We start from the raw sequence: 19,629 nt of genomic DNA, 5'->3' as shown, positions 1-19,629 counted from the left end.
GGGTCAAGGATGTCACTGAACGGCTGCAGGGCATTCTAAAGGGGGAGGGCAAACAGACAGAGATCGTGGTGCATATTGGTACCAACGACAAAGGTAGAAAGAGGGATGATGTCCTGCAAGCAGAATTTAGGGAGCTAGGAAGCTGATTAAAAAACAGGACCTCAAATGTAGTAATCTCTGGATTACTTCCGGTGCCACATGCTAGTGAGTATATAAATAAGAGGTTAATCCAGATGAATGTGTGGCTGGAGAGATGGTGCAGGAGGGAGGGCTTTAGATTTCTGGGACATTGCGACTGTTTCTGGGGGCGGTGGGACCCGTACAAGGGGGACGGGTTACACCTGAACCGGAATGGGACCAACATCCTTGTGGGGGGGTTTGCTGGTGCTGTTGGGGAGGGTTTAAACTAACTTGGCAGGGGGATGGGATCCTAAGAGGAGGTTCAGCAGGGGGAGATGCACAGCCAAAATTAGAAGAGAGAAGAAGTGAGTCTGGAAGGCATAGAAATTACAGGCCAGTTAAGGCACAAGGGAGATTGGCAAGTTTGGGTAGTATTTATTTTAATGCGAGGAGTCTGACAAATGAGTTGAGGACACAAATTAACACATGGAAGTATGACATCATTGCTGCCACAGTGTCATGGTTGAGAGGGGGGTAGGATTGGCAGCTCAATATTCTAATGTATAGAGTCTTCAGGCGAGACAGGGAAGGAGGTAAAAGAGAAGTGGGTATTGCAATATTGATTAAGGAATCAATTTCAGCAGTAAGGAGGGATGGCCTCTTAGAAGGCTCCTCATATGAAGGAATAAGGGTAGAATTTAAAAACAAAGAAGGAGCAATCACATTGCTGGGAGTGTACTATAGGCCTCCAAACAGTCAGAGAGAAATAGAAGAGCAGATATGTAGGCAAATTTCCGAGAAGTGTAAAAATAATACGGTAGTAATAGTGGGGGATTTCAACTTCCCCAACATTAACTGGGTTAGTCATAGTGTGATAGGTTTAGAGGGAGCGGAATTCTTAAAATGCATCCAGGAGAGCTTTTTAAGCCGGTACATGGAAGGTCCTACAAGAATCGAGGCGGTCCTGGACTTAATTTTAGGGAATGAAGCCAGGCAAATGGCAGAGGTATCAGCGGGGGAGCATTTTGCAGATAGTGATCATAACTCTGTTAGATTCAAGGTTGTTATGGAAAAGGACAAAGATGGGCCAGAAATCAGAGTTCTAAATTGGGGGAAGGCCGATTTTAATAAGATCAGATATGATTTGGCCAGAGTGGACTGGGAGCAGCTACTTTTAGGTAAATCTGTGTCAGAGCAGTGGGACTCATTCAAGAAGGAAATTGGGAGAGTACAGGGCCATTAACGATAAAGGGTGGGACCAACAAATCTAGGGAACCATATCGAGGGATATGCAGGATTGGATAAAGAGAAAAAGGGAGGCTTATGGCAGATACTGAGGGCTCAAAACAGTGGAAGCCCTAGAGGAGTATAGAACATGTTGGGGGGGACTTAAAAGGGAAATTAAGAGAGCAAAAAGTGGGCATGAAAAAACATTGGCAGGTAAAGTAAAGGAAAATCCAAAGTTATTTTATAAGTACATTAAGAGTAAGAGGATAACTAGGGAAAGAGTAGGCCCAATAAGGACCATAGCGGTAATTTGTGTGTGGAGCCGGAAGACATAGGTCGGGTTCTAAATGAATACTTTGTGTCGGTGTTCACAAGTGAGAAGACAATGTGGGTATGGAAATCAGCCAGAGGGACTGTGATATAATTAAAGAAATTAGCATAGAATGGGAAGAGGTTCTAAGTGGTCTGGCATACTTAAAAGTAGATAAATCTCCAGGCCCAGATGAAATGTATCCCAGGCTGTTGAGTGGGACAAGGGAGAAGATAGCAGGGGCTCTGGCAATAATCTTCAATACCTCTCTGGCCACAGGAGAGGTGCCAGAGGACTGGGGGACAGCCAATGTGGTACTGTTATTCAAGAAGGGAGAAAGGGATAAACCAGGGAACTACAGGCCAGTCAGTTTAACATCAGTGGTGGAGGGACTATTGAAAGCAATTCTGAGGGACAGAATTAATCTACACTTGCAGAGGCAGGGATTAATCAAGGACAGTCAGCATGGTTTTCTTTAGGGGAAGTCATGTCTGACCAATTTGATTGAATTTTTCAAAGAGGTGACCAGGTGTGTAGATGAGGGCAATGCATTTGACGTAGTCTACTTGGACTTTAGCAAGACTTTTGATAAGGTCCCACATGGGAGACTGATAACTAAGGTAAGAGCCCATGGGATCCAAGGCAATTTGGCAAATTAGGTCCAGAATTGGCTGAGTGGCAGGAAGCAGAGGGTGATGGTCGAGGGGTGATTTTGTGACTGGATGCCCATGTCCAGTGGGGTTCCACAGGGATCGGTGTTGGGTCCCTTGCTGCTTGTGATATATATAAACGATTTAGACTTGAATGTAGGAGGGTTGATCAGTAAGTTCTGGATGACACGAAAATTGTTGGGGTGGTAAATAATGAGGAGGATAGCCTTCGATTACAGGAGGATATAGATGGGCTGGTCAAATGGGCTGATCAGTGGCAAATAGAATTTAATCCAGATAAGTGTGAGGCGATGCATTTGCCAGGACAAACAAGGCACAGGAATACACGATGAACGGTAGGACCCTGGGAAGAACCGAGGATCAGAGGGACCTTGGTGTGCATGTCCACCGGTCTCTTAAGGTAGTGGGATAGGTAGGTGAGGTGGTTAAGAAGGCATATGGGATTCTTGCCTTTATTAGCCGAGGCATAGAATTTAAGAGCAGGGAGGTTATGCTGGAACTGTATAAAACACTGGTTAGGCCACAGCTAGAGTATTGCGTGCAGTTCTGGATTCTGCATTATAGGAAGGATGTGAGTGCACTAGAGAGAGTGCAGAGGAGATTTACCAGGATGTTGCCTGGGCTAGAGAGTTTTAGTTATGAGGAGAGATTGGATAGACTGGGGTTATTTTCCCTGTAGCAGAGGAGATTGAGGGGGGACATGATTGAGGTGTATAAAATTATGAGAGGCATAGACAGGGTAGACAGGAAGGAACTTTTCCCCTTTGTAGAGGGATCAATAACCAGGGGGCATAGATTTAAGTTAAGGGGCAGGAGGTTTAGGGGGGATGTGAGGAAGAATTTTTTAACCCAGAAGTGGTGGGCATCTGGAACTCACTGCCTGAAAGGGTGGTAGAAGCAGAAACTTTCATAACATTTAAGAAGTATTTGGATGTGCACTTGCAATGCCATAGCATACAAGGCTATGGGCCTAGGGATTAGAATAGTTAGGTACTTGTTTGACTGGCACAGACTCGATGGGCCGAAGGGCATTTTTCTGTGCTGTAGACCTCTATGACTCTATGTTTACAGCTTTGGTTTCCAGCTCTTTCAACAGCTTTGTTTACTTTTCACTGAGTCCATGCCCAGGCTTAACCGGTCAAGCACAGTATTGTTCAGTTGTTCTGTGCATGTCTATTGAATCTGTCTACTATTTGTGCTCACTGTGCTTGAATGTTTAAGCCTGGGAGTGGACTCAGAGAATGGCAAATAGACTCACATAATTGAACACAGAACAATTGAGCAATACACTGATGGTGGCACCTACCAGTTTAAATGAACTGAAAATTGTGCTTGCTGCCTGAGATGAGTGGGCCATGGGAGCCCTTTCTGTAAGTTTTGTCTCCATGTTTATAGTTGATGGTGAGATGTTTATATACCTGTGCAGCACCTGTTATGTATTCCAAGAGTGTGAGGTGCTGTACAACAATTTTTTGTCGAACAAAGGATGACCTCATCATGTGATGGTGTGGGGTTGTGGGTGATGAGTGAGTAAAATTGCAGGTCAGTTGAAATTAAAGAGGGAAATTACTGCCAAAAGAATGTTCTTGTTTGAATGATATATCATGCTTGAAGCAACATCTCTTGCCTCTGATATTGTAATGGGTTAATTCCTTTGTTGAAGTAGCAAAGGGAGGATTATGGTACAAGCACATTAAGCATATTCAGATGATATAATCACTAAAGCTAGTTCATGTCCTATAGTAGGACAGTTTTACATTATCCCCATGGAGCTGGCATGTGGCACTCTTCATGACACTGATGAGTTAGGGAACTTCCCCTGATTTTTCACGGAAGTCTGATTAGTACGTGGTGGACATGCTGTCCAAGCAATTCACCTGGATCACCTGGTTGCCAAAGTGGGGAAATTGTTGGAGAAGAGGCTTAAATGTGCAGGTGAAGCCAATCTTGATGCCAGTATTTTTAATTTTTCTTGCAGTGAGCTTGCGTAGTTAAGATTCTGTATCGAAACAACTTTCACAATGCGCCCTTAGAGACAGCAGATAGCAGATAAATTCATCCCATCAGTATGAGTGGGCTTTGGAGGTCAAAGGGCAGTATGCTTGTTGACTAGACTATCCAATTCCTGCTTTATGAGTAGAATAGGCCTTATTTCTTAGAGCTTACAGAGGCGATCCCATTGAAATATGTGAGATCCTGAGAAGAATGACAGGGAAGACACTGAAAGACTGTTTTCCCTGGCTGGAGAGTCTAGAACTAAGGTGCACAGTCTCAGGATAAGGACTGAGATGAGGAGAAATCTCTTTACTCAGAGGATTGTGAATCTTTGGATGTTCAATTGTTGAGTATATTCAAGGCTGGGATCCACACATTTCGGGCACTAATGGAATTAAGGGATATGGGGATATGGCAGGAAAGTGGAGTTGAGGCGGAAGATCAGCCATGAAATAAGTGAATGGCGGAGCAGGCTCGAGGCTTATGGCCTACTCATGCTTCTATTTCTTTTGTTCTTCAGATTTGGGGAAAAAATCAATATGGCTGATATTTCAGGGTCAAGGGAAAGTGATGGAGCTGTATTTGTATCACAGGTAGCCACAGATGCAGACCCTGTCTCATATACTGGGAATGGAGTTATTGGCATGTTCAAGGTGGATGCGTGTATGTGTTAGTGGCACCTGACCTGAGCTGAGCTGAGCTGCTGATAGGAAGGAAGGAGCAAGACACAGTTACTGCATTAAGATCACCCAGATCAACCAGTTCCCAATAAAGCATAAAGCTTCTCCCAAGGATCTTCAGCTTTAATGGGAACCATCTCCCTGGCACAATAATCTTCCCCAGGGTCAGTTGTCTTTCTTCTAAGCCTTTTCACAGAAACACACCAACCCTCAGTTGGAATGAACTCTGCTGAGACTTTTTTGTGGACGTACATTGTGGTCAGTTTAATGGTAGCCTGGTTTTCCCCTTGATAGCTCTCCTTGATATGGGCCGGTCTCAATCTTTCGTGGAGGCAGTGGGGGGGGGGGGGGGGGGGGGGGGGGGGGGGGGGGCGACCATTTTCATGGGTTTATGCTTAATTTTGATCCAGCAAAGTTTCCATTCTTTGTGGGAGGGGAGGCCCCTCTGCCTGTCCCCTCACCAGCATAGACGCAGAAAAATGAGATCATCGTTGTTGGGTGTTGGAATTCTCAACACTTCTACCGTATTATACTTATTAAGGTAGATTTTGGCTTTGTGCAATGGTGTAAGATGGCTGATGGTGAATAAACCCATTTTACACATCATACCATGTTATAATCTACCCTGTTGTAACCTCCAATCAGATCAAAAGAAGTCACCTATTAATGGCAGAGATTCTAGGTGGGTCCATTTCAACATTTGGGTAGCTTCTCAACCCTTGTCATCAGATTTTCAGCAAATGCGCTGTAGAATGAGGTATGGCATTAGCAATATAAAGTTTTCTATCTGATCAAATCAGCCAGAGCCTTGAACTTATAACTGTGCTTATGAGGGAATGTGAACGCCTGTGGCTATAGACTTTGCCTATCAGTTGGACTGACAGTTGGCTGAAAATGAGGATTCCTTTAAGTACATATCACTGATCCTCTTCCAAGTAATTTATTGTTCCTGCTAACATTTCTTTTCATTTCAGGAAGAACATTGACTATATGTTTACAGTGACCTGATACCAATGACATTGACTAACTGGAGCACAGCACGATGCATCTCTCCTTTTGCCTCGAGCTACATTATATTTCAACAGGCTGCAGCTGCATAATTCACTAGTTAAGTGAGGCATTACTAACTCATGGTAAAAGTTGAGGAAACATGTTTAATATTAAGCAGAGTGTTTATTGACACCACTGTGTTAGCCAACGAGTTGGAGATGGCATGGGGCTTTAGGCAGGACTCGCAGCACATATTGCAAACAGTATATTTAGCAACAAAATTTTATTTACTCGGCAAATAGAGTCTCTTTAAACAATTCATTAGGGAAAACGGTCTACAGAGTCTATTTAAAAGGAGTCTCTACAAACTGCAGCAATTGGATCCTGATAAAAGCAGGGTGATTTCTCCAGAAAAATGCAGTAAGTGGAGGATAGTTACATATAAATGATGTGAGTAAAATCAATCCCAGTCACTTGGACCAGTGTGTGGTTGACATGGGAAATGACCCAATCATCTCCAATCTGGCCGGGAACAGTGATGTCACTAGTTCCAGCAATACTAAGAGAAACCATGTGCTTTAAGGGCCACATACCAAGTTACAACTGGGCAACTAATGGACCGCAAAACTTTAAGTTATTCTTATTCAAATTATTGGAAGTTTTAGGAAAAATAGATATTATAAAATAACAAACAGGGAGTCAGCGGAAGCAAAATAGAAGCTCACATTTCTAGAAAAATCTTTGAAATGAGTTCTTAAACTCCCAGGCTTCCATCCCGCTTGCCCAAAAATGAATGGGGTGTAGAGAGCCTGAGTGAAGAGAGGGACAGGATCACACACTACCCATGCGTTGGGCCAGGGGTGTATGTGCATTTCCCTGGGGAGCCACTATTGCTGGAAGCAAAATGGAGGGAATTCAAAGAAAAATAGAAGAATAGTGGGAAATTATTGATGATATTTCCCATCGTTTGAGCCCTCTATATATCCAGTCCTGACTGCTGGTCCTGCTCGCAGGCAATAAATTTCAGCAGGAGGATGCTGGTGTTTTGAATTTGTCCCAACGTGATGGGAGTTTGATCTATTGTGGGAAGAACATTTATTTCAGGAGATATTTTATTGCTGCTGTCAGGGTGACTTAAGGCTCAAAATTACAGAGACCAGATGCTATCTTTGGTGAGTTTGGGCCTATGATTCCCAAATCTCTCCAGCACTGAGGGTTTCCTCGCCTAATTTCTTTGACTGTTGTAGATTCATTGATCAGGATTGATCACTCTGACAAGTCAATCACTCCGTGATCATTGTACCATTTCAAGGACAGTTAGGCAACAAATGCTGACTTTGCCAGCAACACTCACACCCCATGAAAGAATTTTAAAAAAGCACGCAACTATCAACATGGCAGAAGGTGAATTAAATGAATGTTGGTCTTTTTTGATCTAACAATTCTTATGTTCCAATGTAATCATAGCCTTCTAGCACTCAATACGTCAGGTTGGTAAATTGTGGGCAAATGGAACCTGGTGAAAAATATGTTTAAGACCCGTTCCCCCAATATCCCAACTCTTCTGTACCCATCTATCACTTGTCCAATTGGTGTGTATGGTGTGAAGTGGACCACTGGCCTTGTGGTAAATACCCATACTTAATTTAGATAAAACCACTTTCACAGCTCAGTAGAATTCTTTTGTCTATGTGAAAAAAATGTAGGAAAAAATGCCACCAGTTGGCCTCCAAGTTTAAAGTTTGGCACCCTGCTTTCCCAGGAATCATGTTAGAAGGGAGATTGGGTTGATGAACGGCCTCCAACACTCTGCGGTGTTGATTCTCCGACCCATTGTGGCTCCCTATAGTTGGCGCTGGACAGGTAAATTACCCTAAAAAGTACTTAGTTTTTGATACATGAACACTAGTAAAATCATTGACAGGTAAAATAAGCATGATTATGCACTAAGATAAAAGCAAAATACTGCAGATGCTGGAAATCTGAAACAAAAACAAAAATTACTGGAAAAACTCAGCAGGTCTGACAGCATCTGTGGAGAGGAAGACAGATTGTGCACTGATTGCTAAAAGATATTGTTGGATTTTCCAAAAGTCACACAGGAAGGCAACAACGAGATGTATTAAAACATCCTGGCTCTAACCATCAACATACTGATTCAACTATTGGTACATACTACACCTAGACACATGGAAGCTTTAGGATACTAATCACTTTATTAAATACTTAAGTTTTGCCATAACATGGCATTCATTTTCAGAACTCCTCAATTCTGTTGCCAATTTCTGGAACAATTTTATGCATATATTTACACATGCCAGGAGTTATACATGTATCGATAAATGCCACTAATTCTGATGGAGTACAGGCAGGGAGGCAGACAGACACATAGACAGATGGACAGGGTGGTAATATCATTAGACTAGTAATCCAGAGGCCCTGTGTCCTGGGGACATGGGTTTAAAGCCAACCACATCAGCTGGTGGAAATTAAATTCAATTAATAAAAAAAAATCAGAAATTGAAAGCCAGCCTGAATAATGGCACCGTGAAACTATCATCAATTGTCATAATTGGCTAGTTCACTAATGCCCTTTAGAGAAGGAAATCTGCTGTCCTTACGTGGCCTGGCCTGCTTATGACTCCAGATCAGGTTGACTTTTAACTATCCTCTGAAATGGTCTAGCAAACCACTCAGTTTAACAAAATCAGCATAGAAACGTCAGAAAGGAATAAAACTGAACGGACCACCAGACATCAACTTAGGAAATGGAAATGACAGCGGGAAACCCTGCCCTGCCTATTCTGCAGAGCCTTCTTTAATAACAGTTTGTGGGGGGAGCTATCCAACAGTCATAGTCTGACATGGTCATACTCACGGAATCAAACCTTACAGATAATGTCTCAGACTCCACTATCACCATCCCTGCGTATGTCCAGTCCCACTGGCAGGACAGACCCAACAGAGGTGGTGGCACAGTGATATTCAGTTGGGAGGGAATTGCCCTGGGAGTCCTTAACATCAACTCTGGATCCCATGTAGTTTCATGACATCAGGTCAAACATGGGCAAGGTAACCTCCTGCTGATTAACACATACCACCCTCCCTCAGCCAGTGAATCAGTACCCCTTCATGTTGAACACCACCTGGAAGCAGCACTGAGGATGGTAAGGGCACAGAGCGTACTCTGGGTGGGGGTCTTCAATATCCATCACCAATAGTGGCTTGGTAGCACCACCACTGACCGAGCTGGCCAAGTCCTGAAGGACATAGTTGCTAGACTGGGCATGCAAATAATCTTGTCCTCACCAATCTATCTGTCCTAGATGCATCTGTCCATGACAGTATTGGAAGGAGTGACCATCGCACAGTCCTTGTGAAGACAAAGTCCTGTCTTCATATTGAGGATACATTTCATTGTGTTGTATGGCACCACCAATGTGCTAAATGGGATAGATTCAGAAAAAATCCAGCAGCATAAAAATGGCCATCCATGAGATGCTTTGGGCCATCAGAATCAGCAGAATTGTATTCAACTATAATCTGTAACCTCATGGCCCGGCATATCCCCTGCTGACTATTACCATCAAGCCAGGGGATCAACCTTCATTCAGTGAAGAGGGTAGGAGGGCTGACTGTTCAACAAACAACTGAAGGCACAGGGTACTAAGAAATGCTTTGGGCCCTGACAACATCTTGGCAATAGTATTGAAGACTTGTGCTCTAGAACTGACCACACCCCTAGCCAAGCTGTTGCAGTACAGCTACAACACTTGCATCTACCTGACAATGTGGAAAATTGCCCAGGTATGTCCTGTGCACACAAAACAGGACAAGTCCAACCCGGCCAATTACTGCTCCATCGGCCTCCTCTCAATCATCTGAAAAGTGATGGATGGTGTCGTTCACAGTGCTATCTATTAGCACTTATGCAGAAATAATCTGCTTAATGACTCACAGTTTGGGTTCCGCCAGGGCCACTCAGCTTCTGACCTCTTATAGCCTTGGTCCAAACATAGACAAAAGAGCTGAACTCCCGAGGTGAGGTGAGAGTGATCGCCCTTCACATCAAGGCAGCATTTGACCGAATGTGGCATCAAGGAGCCCTAGCAAGACTGGAGTCAATGGGAATCAGGGAGAAAACACTCCACTGGAGTCATACCTAGCACAAAGCAAGATGGTTGTGGTTGTTGGAAGTCAATCATCTCAATCCCAGGACATCACTGCAGGAGTTCCTCAGAGTAGTGTCTAGACCTAACCATCTTCAACTGCTTCATCAATGACCTTCCTTCCATCATAAGATCAGAATGGGGATGTTCGCTGATGATTTCACAATGTTCAGCACCATTCGTGACTCCTCAGGTACTGAAGCAGTTCATGCCAATATGCAGCAAGGCCCGGACAACATTCAGGCTTGGCTGATAAGTGGCAAGTAATGTTCATGCCACACCCATGCCAGGCAATGACCATCTCCAACAAGAGAATCTAACCATTGCCCCTTGACATTCGATGGCATTGCCACTGCTGAATCCCCACTTTTGACATCTTGGGGGTTACCATTGACCAGAACCTGAACCGGACCAGCCATATAAATACTGTGGTTGCAAGAGCCAGTCAGAGGCTAGGAATCCTGCAGTGAGTAACTCACCTCCTGACTCCCCAAAGTCTGTCCATCAACTACAAGGCACAAGTTAGGAGTGTAATGGGATACTCTCCACTTGTATAGATGAGTGCAGCTCCAACAACACTTGAGAAGCTTGACACCATCTAGGGCAAAGCAGCCTACTTGATTCATCAAATTAAATATCCACTCCCTCACCAGTGATGCAGAGTGGCAGCAGTGTGTGTCATATCCAACATACGTTACAGCAATCCACCAAGGCTCCTTCACCAGCACCTTCCAAACTCATGTCCTTTACCATCTAGAAGGACAAGGGCAGTCGATAGAAGGGAACACCATCACCTGGAAGTTCCTCTCCAAGCCACTCACCACACTGACATGGAAATATATCGCCGTTCCATCACTGTCACTGGGTCAAAATCCTGGAGCTCCCTCCCTAATAGCACTGTGGGTGTACCTATGCCACAGGGACTGCAGTGGTTCAAGAAGGCAGCTCACTGCCACCTTCTCAAAGGCAATTAGGGCTGGGTAATAAATGCCGGTCTAGCCAGCGATGCTCATATCCCATAAAAGAATAATAAAAAAAGTGCATAAAATCCTGTATCCTATTTTACTGAAGGCTTTAATACATTTGTTTTGTTAAAATAGCAATTTCATATCAACACATTTGCACATTTATTACTAATATTGCACAGTGGCATTTTGAATCTCATGCAGATACCATAGCATTTTTACATTTGGACCAACACATTCAGCCAAGTGCACAAACTCTTCTTCTTATACTTGCAGCATTTCTGTTCTTAGAAAGAATCAATACGTTAAAAGATGAGCAGATATATGCAAAATGATGCAATTAATTCACTCAGGTGATCTTTGCTGTCACTAGATCTTCTTTTATATGCATACCCTGTGGATTTATAAAGGTAAAATACCTCAAGTACGTAAAGACTGCACAATTTCAGTATTTTGTTGGGATTCTCAGATCAACAGAGAACACATTCCCTGTAAGTGTTATCAATCACCATGCAACATCAGGAGAAATAGTCAGGCAATTATGAGTGAGTACTCTTATTCTACTAAATGTCTTTTTATGCCCTTTCTCCTGATTAGTTTGAAGAGTGTCAAATGAATAATGCATTGAATTAGTGTGAATGTACGCAAAGGAGGCTGTCAAGACAAGAACTGTCTGTAGGAAAAATTCCTGTGTTTCATTGTTTTTTTGGTATATTTCTCTCCAGAGGAAGTGTTAATAACCTGTAAAGCCTTTTACTGAGGAAAGAGCTTAGAGGGGTTTTGCCTCATCCTCATAACATGTCAGTTTTTTTCTTTTCACCAACAATTCCTACTGTCAGCTGGGCTTAATGCACAGTAATATACTCATAGGCTAATAATTGGTTGGCTGATGTAAACTCCCAGAGATAAGCTACTGTAGGATGTGCTTTCTCAAGCAAGAGGTAAAAGAAAGCTCACACTGTCCACAGAGGAATGTATGTTTTAATCTCGGGAATGTCACTTCTTCCTGTTTGAAACATATGTCCTGATGAAGGGTGTGTGCAAATCAGTAACCTGACAGTAATTCTCAGGAGTTTGCAAAAGCCCTGAATGACATGACTTGCTTTATCTTTGATCTTCTTGGATTCCTATATCAGCGGGTACACTTAATGAAAACATGAAATTCAATAATGGCTGAATAAGTAGGCACTTTAATAAGCGGATCTTTGTTCCCAATCTCAACTAGGAAATGTTTAGAGAATTGTTAAGTAGGAGTCAAGGTTTTCACTGGAGGTGAGAGAGGGAGGGAAAGTAAAATTGTACTGCAAAGTCAACTCCTAATGATATGGTGCATCTCTTAATAGTCAATGCAAAACTATTGGTTGTAGAGATAAGCAACAAATTATTTCTTCCCCATTCAGCTGTATATTGTGCCTGGTCTTAGTGCTTAAACAGGAAATGTAAAAAAAAAAGTTGTAACATGATAAGCTACAAGTTATAAGGAATTGCTTCACCCTGACCTATTCAATATTGTGGCTATATTAAATGGGCATATATTGTAATGGCAGTTGTTTTTCTGTATCTGCTTGTGCAGTGCTAATGCAATTAGAAATGCCATTGACGTGACCACATTAGGTAAAGCTGTGATGTTGTGACTTACGCCAAAGTCCATGCTGTTATAGCAGCTGGTCATAACTTTGAGATTCAGACTGACTTGTTCAGCCTGAAGGAGTTTTGGCCAAGGTTTCACTGGGCCATCAGATCTGTCATTAGGGTTACTGTCATACCATTGGGATGTAGAAGGGTAAGAATGGGATCACCTGCTCCACTCCATTAGGCAGGAATGGCATTGACAGAAGAACTGAGGTACCGCTACACCTTTGTGTCCATGGAATACAGTAGCAAGTGAGAGATACTAGTTATGGAGCGATAGGTTCCTTAAGGAGAATGAGGCTTCAATCATACGGTTAGTTCCAGTTTAGTAGTGTAATGATGATGTGAATTTTACATTGTAAGCATTTTCTGTTCCGAGGAGCAGGAACTAAATCAGTGGAAGAATTGCGTGATGACATCTCCAAGAAAAAATACAACTTTGGAAAGTTGACTCATCATTGAATCTGGACAAAGATGCCATTATTCCTGAAGTTGGCTGATGTTTAATAAATTCTGCGACCTGTAGCTTTGAGTGTTTTTTTTCAGTTCATCCAGTCAAAGCACTTAGACCAACATAACTGCGATGGACAGAACTGAGGAAACACTAAAGGGTTCTTGTTTTACCAGAGCAAAGAGTTGAAATAAATGTTACAATAATAAATATCGAATACAATAACACCTACATTGCAGATTATTTAATGACATGGCATTAACAAATTGCTATTAATTTATCCTTACATTTGAAAGATAATGATTAAATGCCACTGCCTCGTAACACTCTCTTGAATTGCATCAACTCTTCCACTTACATAGTGTCAGTATTAAGTGATGTTGAGGATTCTACATGTGAGAGGAATCATTCTAAAAGTATCACTTACTGAGGTAGTCTTTTCCTGGTCACCTAGGTGGTCTGGACTTTTTAAGTTTAGCAATACAAGCCCTCTTTATGGCATGCTCCTTAATGTTGGAGATGACAGGGAAGTAGCACAGAGCAGTGTGTCCAATTTTCATTCCGAGGCAGTAATAAAACCCAGGCATTGTCCATTTCCTTCCACATCAGTGATAACTCCTAATGCCATCTTATTGCTCTGCAGAGGAGGTGATAACTTTTCTTCCCATTTTAGTTATCATAAAAAGAAATGTGTTACAGGACAATCAGTTTGACTTATCCATCAGAGCACACAATCTCATCTGTAGTCCTGTCAGCAAATTTCTTTCTGTGTGAAGACATGAGCTCAGTGATGTACAACATCACTTAGTTACCATTATTATTCCTGGAACTTTCAACTCATATGGCTAGAGCTGATTTGTTAAGGGCTCCCACATTATTTACATGGACATGGAGTAGTTGATTTGGGGGTGAAGGTATGTTCTCTTTCTCAATCCAGCATTCCTCCTATCAACTGGACAAAGCACTGAACACTGTACGCCAGACCACCTTTTCATTCTTTATATATTTGTCTGTGAAGCTTCAGGCTCGAAAGTTAACATCCCATAGCAGATGTACGCGTCCTTCATAGGAACCAGGTTAAGCTATTAGAAATAAGGCACCACATTGCTACAGAGTGCTGGTTCTCCAATGTACCAATGGAATGTGAGGTCGTATCAATAATTTTCTCAGTCTGGTGTCCTCCATGTTGCAGCTATGACATTGGGAAAGGCAGACAATGACAGATATTTCAGAAAGTGCATTCCATATCGCAACAACTCACTGTGTAAAGAAAAACGTTTCCTCATGTCGCCTCTGGCTCTTTTGTCACTTACCTTAAACCTGTGAACTCTGGTTACCCACCTTTCTACCAGTGCAAAAATTCTGTTTATTCACTCTATCAAAACCATTCTTTTTTTTGAACATCTCTAACAAAACTCCTCTTCTCTGACCTAAGGTGAACAATCCTGGTCTTTCCACCTTACTGAAGTCCCTCATCCCTGGTACTATTTGAGTAAATCACCTCCACATCTTTGGGAACTTGACATCTTCCTAACATGCAAAGCCCAGAATTGAACACGATACTCCAGCTGAGGAATAATAAATGTTTTATGAAAGGCTCAGTGTGACTTCCTCTTTTTGTACTGTATCTCTCTATGAATAAAGTTAAGGATCCCGTATGCTTTTTATTAACAGCTTTCTCAAGCTGCCTTTCCACCTTCAAAGATGTGTGTACATGCACCCCCAGGCTTCTCTGTCCTTGTTGTACCCTTTACCTCTCCCTGTTCTTCCTACCAAAATGTATCAAATCACAATTCTCTACATTAAATATCATCTGCCATGTGTCCACCCACTTACCAGTTGATATTCTCCTGAAACCTGCTACTATTCTTCATGCTGTTTAATGCCTTTCTGAGTTTTGTGTCATCTGCAAACTTTGAAATTCTGTTCTGTATGCCCGGGTCCAGGTCAATAATATATTTGGAAAAGAGCTTACAACAGTGTTCCACAGGAACTTCCCAAACAATATCAAACAGCATAGTCAATCATGTCAACTTATAGCTGAAGAGGTGGATGGCAGAGTGACATGAGCAGTATATAAAGGGAATTGATTCCATGGGCGGAACTTAATGCCCTTCTCCGAGGTGCCTTTGATGCCGGGGGTCTTTTAAGTGAAGGAGGGTGGCGGGTAGGGACCCCCTGCCTTCCTGCCTCTGCCCTGATACAGTCTGTGGTGGGAAGGTTTGTGGACGGCCGCAATTCATGCCCGCTTAAGGGGGCTCCATCCCCAAAGCCGCTGGTATTCAATCGGTGACGGGCGGGGGAATCGCCCAACGCGGAGGCCGAAAGGCAAACCCTGTCAGGGTTGCTAGTGGGCTTCCAGGGAACTCCCTCATACAAAGACACTCAGTGCCTGATCAAGGGACTTGGTCTCGCGTGGGTGGAGGTGGGAGGGCATCCGTCCGCCATCCCACCCTTTCTGCCAACCCACCCACTCGCCTGCTCCCCTGTGACCCCGCCCCCCCCCCCCACAATCTGCAGCCTCCATCTCTATTATCGTGATTTTATCTCTGGATTTGTTATTTTCTTACTCAAGAAAAGGTCTTGTTGGAAGCAAGGTCTTCTCAGTAGCTCTCCAGGCAGCAGTGGAGGCCTCCATCACCTCCATTAAACACCGTCCCTTCTGTGGGACACTTTGAAAAATATTAAAGTGATGCTAACTTTCAGAAATTTTGAGTTGTTTTCCAGATTACTAACTCAAACGTTAAGTTACAAAATCAGAGCATTAGGAACATCTTGAAACAAAATCAGTATCACTCCTAATTACTAATAAATGAGTTGAAAAGAGTGATTCATTCCTCCAATTAATGTTGCAAAGATACTATCTGTTTGGATAGAGAAGATGCCTGTAATTCATTTGCTTTATAATTGAGGTGGCTGCAATTAATACACAAAATCATTAACAGATTTACAATTGTAGTGATTGCAGACAATACATTAGCTAATCAATATATTTGTGTTTGATTCTTAACTGCCCTCGGAAATGTTCTAACAAGCTGCTCCGTTATATTCGAGAAGGTGGCTCAGCACCACCTTCTCAAGGACAATTAGCAATGAACAGGCTCTGGCCTTGTCAGCGATGCCAACATCCCATGAATGAATGAGAAAAAAAATTAATTTCTACAGTGACAATTACTGTTGGTTTTAGCAACGGATGACAGGATCCTTAATCACAGCAAAAATAAGCCAAACTAATGTGAAATTTGAAGGTATCCTACTTTACCTACATTGTCCACTTTTACATTCCTGAAAAATTTGGTGTATATTGAGTGTTGTCATCAGTTGTACCCTTAATTGAGCATTGAGTTGAATGTTACAAAGTTATGCTACCAAACCTTAAAATAACAGTGACAGATTTAAAACAAATATGTTTTATTGCTATGTCAACTGCCTTTAACTGTATTCATTGAATTTTTTGAAAGGACTGCCTTTCTTATTCAATTTGAGAATATTGTATTTATATCTCACGGAGGTGGACTACTGGTAAAGATTGATTCTACCTGATGTTAGTGAAGTGTTCTTCTTGTCAAATATTCCTCTCTCTGGTCACTCTGGTCTGTCCATTGCAGGCCACTAGGGAGCAGTATAGCTCTGGCTTTGCAAAAGCTACCCAGTATTGTTCTATCAGCGTGATGACTGAATCCATCTGTCATCGGCTGTGTCTCTCGCCCATGTATGAAATGCATAGTGATGAAAAGCAAAATATTTAGCAGAATATCCATCTGTCATTTGGCAAATGCTCCTTTGTGAGAAAGCAAGCATTGTCGATAAAGGACTGCCTCACGATTTCGTATTTTCAATGAAGGGGGACAGAGTCTGTATTTTGTACCTACTCCATTCCATGCTGGATGGAGATGAAGCACAAGGCACATTTTAATGTCTGTGATGAGTCTCCTACCTGCAAACTGAAGAATGCTGTTCCATTGCACATGTCTGATACAATTTAGTTTGAAAGTGTTGTCTGCAATACATTCTGGTAGCCTGTGAAATAATTGGGATATATAATGTTATGTTGCAATTCTCCCAGTGCACCCAGGTTGAAGAGGTGCATGTGGATGTGTGTCTACGTACGGGCATGTGTGCATGTGCATGGATGTCTGTGTGTGTGCGTGTCTGTGTGCATGGATGTCTGTGTGTGTGCGTGTCTGTGTGCATGGATGTCTGTGTGTGCGTGTCTCTGTGTGCATGCGTGTGTGTGTGTGTGTGTGTGTGTGTGAGTGTGTGTGTCTCTGTGTGCATGTGTGAATGTATGTATGTCTGCATGTGTGTGTGCATGCATGTATATGTGTATGTGCCTTTGTGTGTGTATGTCTGTCTGTGTGTGTATATGTGCCTGTTTGTGTGTACATATTTGTGTGCCCATGAGTGTTTATATGTGCATGTTTGAGTGTATGTATGTATTTCTATGTGTGTTTCTGTATTTGTGTGTGTGTGTGTGTGTGTGTGTGTGTGTATGTGTGTGCGTGCGTGTCACTTGTAGAAATGGGTCAGGTTTGTCTCATTAAACCATCTGGCTCTTGTCCTTGTGAGGTAAGATCAGAGAATGTGCCGGAGGCTCTCTGTGGTGTTAACATGAAAAACACATCAGAATAGGAGAGTATTTACTGAAATAAAGCAGTTCTGTTCTGAATGAGTGGACAGAAATAGATCGCCAGCCCTGGAAAGCACTCCAATCAGCTTGGCAGGGAGGGGATGAGGGTCAGCGAAAGAATTAGTACCTCTCTCAAGTTTCACTTAAATAGTTACAGGCCGTTAAATAAAGAATCAAAATCTCAAAATGAGACCCCTCCTTTTTTTTTAATAACTCTACACCTGCTAACAGGTTTCAATAATAGAAGAAGACAGCAGATAATTGGGTTTATATTGTAAGTAAGGTCTGGGATTTTCTGCCTCTTCCATTGTTGAGATAGTGGAGGGTCAAGGGGCTGAAAAAGTCAGACCCTTCCACACTTGCCTCAATTGTGAGTGGCTAACGTGCAATTAGGCCAGTTAATCTGGCTGGGGTTGCTGGAGGCTGATGCCTTGTGAAAGCTCTGCTGCCTGTCTGCAGAGAAACACAGGCACACAGTGTGCTTTTAGCGTGCAGGGGCAGTGTCCTTTACCAAGACCGAACAGGCACAAACCTCGTAAAGCGACAGCACTTCCTTGAATGAAAGACTTCTTTCTCTCTTTCTTTATTCCTGTACCTTAAACATTTGGGGAAAATACACTTGAATGTTAAAACATTTTTGTCAACTTGTGACTAAATGTTATTTAATAAAACAATATTATTAAATGATTTTGAGATTTCCTTTTGAGGGTATAACAGGAACAGTTAAAAAAATGCTGTGAAAAGAAATGTAATAATTTTCTTTTCTGAACAACAATTGATTAAAAAGGCACAGTGACCAATCAGGATGAGGCCTTTCAGCCCTTCAAGCCTGTTCCACCCTTCAATTAGATCATAGATGTTCGGGATCTTCATTCCATCTACCTACCTTGATTCTGCAATCCTTAACACCTTTTGCCTAGTAAAAGTTCTGAAGAAGAGTCATACGGACTCGAAACATTAACTCTGTTTCTCTCTGCACAGAGACTGTCAGACCTGCTGAGCTTTTCCAGCATTTTCTGCTTTTGTTTCAAGATTTCCAGCATCCGCAGTGTTTTGCTTTTATTATAAAAGTCTATCAATCTCAGTTCTGAAATTCTCAATTGCCCGCCCCCCACCCCCAGCCTTGATAACATTTTTCTGAGAGAGAATTCCAGATTTCCACAAAAATGTTGTGTGAAGAAATGCTTTCTCACGTCACCCCTGAACAGCTTGGCTCTAATTTTAAAATGATTCCTCCTTGTCAGCATTATTCCCCCTTATCCCCCGGCGTAAGTAGTTTCTGTCCAGGTGTACTTCACGTTTGTTGTATCCCACAACCATGGAGAAATTGTGTAATAAAGGGAATAGGATTTCTGCAGGTTCTCTATTAGCAAAGGAGACATTAACAGTGCACATTATTTGAGAAGTTGTGGTGTAATGAAGTCTTATAAGGCTGTTACTTTAACCTGCAGAGATAAGAGCTCCATCAGAAATAACCATAAAGATTATTACATTTGCTGGATGATCTGAGTTTAGGCAGCTTCCCAGGTTTATTCGACAGGTTTCTCTCTATTTTCTACCCGGTAGCAAATATTTCTAATTATTCTGTCCTTCCAAATTGACTGCAACAAAAATAACCTTTTTAAAAAGTCAGAATCCTCCTACATGTGCCAAACTGGGTAGCTGAGTGACGATTCTGAGCAATAGGTAGGTGATTCACCGCTGTCGCTTTCACAAGCTCTATTTACAAACAGGTTTACGCCTGCTCTCTGAGTGCTTCCATTCTGAAATAACCCTTTCAGCGCTTCAG

The sequence above is a fragment of the Carcharodon carcharias genome, chromosome 2 (assembly GCF_017639515.1).
Source record: "Carcharodon carcharias isolate sCarCar2 chromosome 2, sCarCar2.pri, whole genome shotgun sequence".
Lineage (NCBI taxonomy): Eukaryota > Metazoa > Chordata > Chondrichthyes > Lamniformes > Lamnidae > Carcharodon > Carcharodon carcharias.
This window is presented reverse-complemented; position numbering follows the sequence as displayed.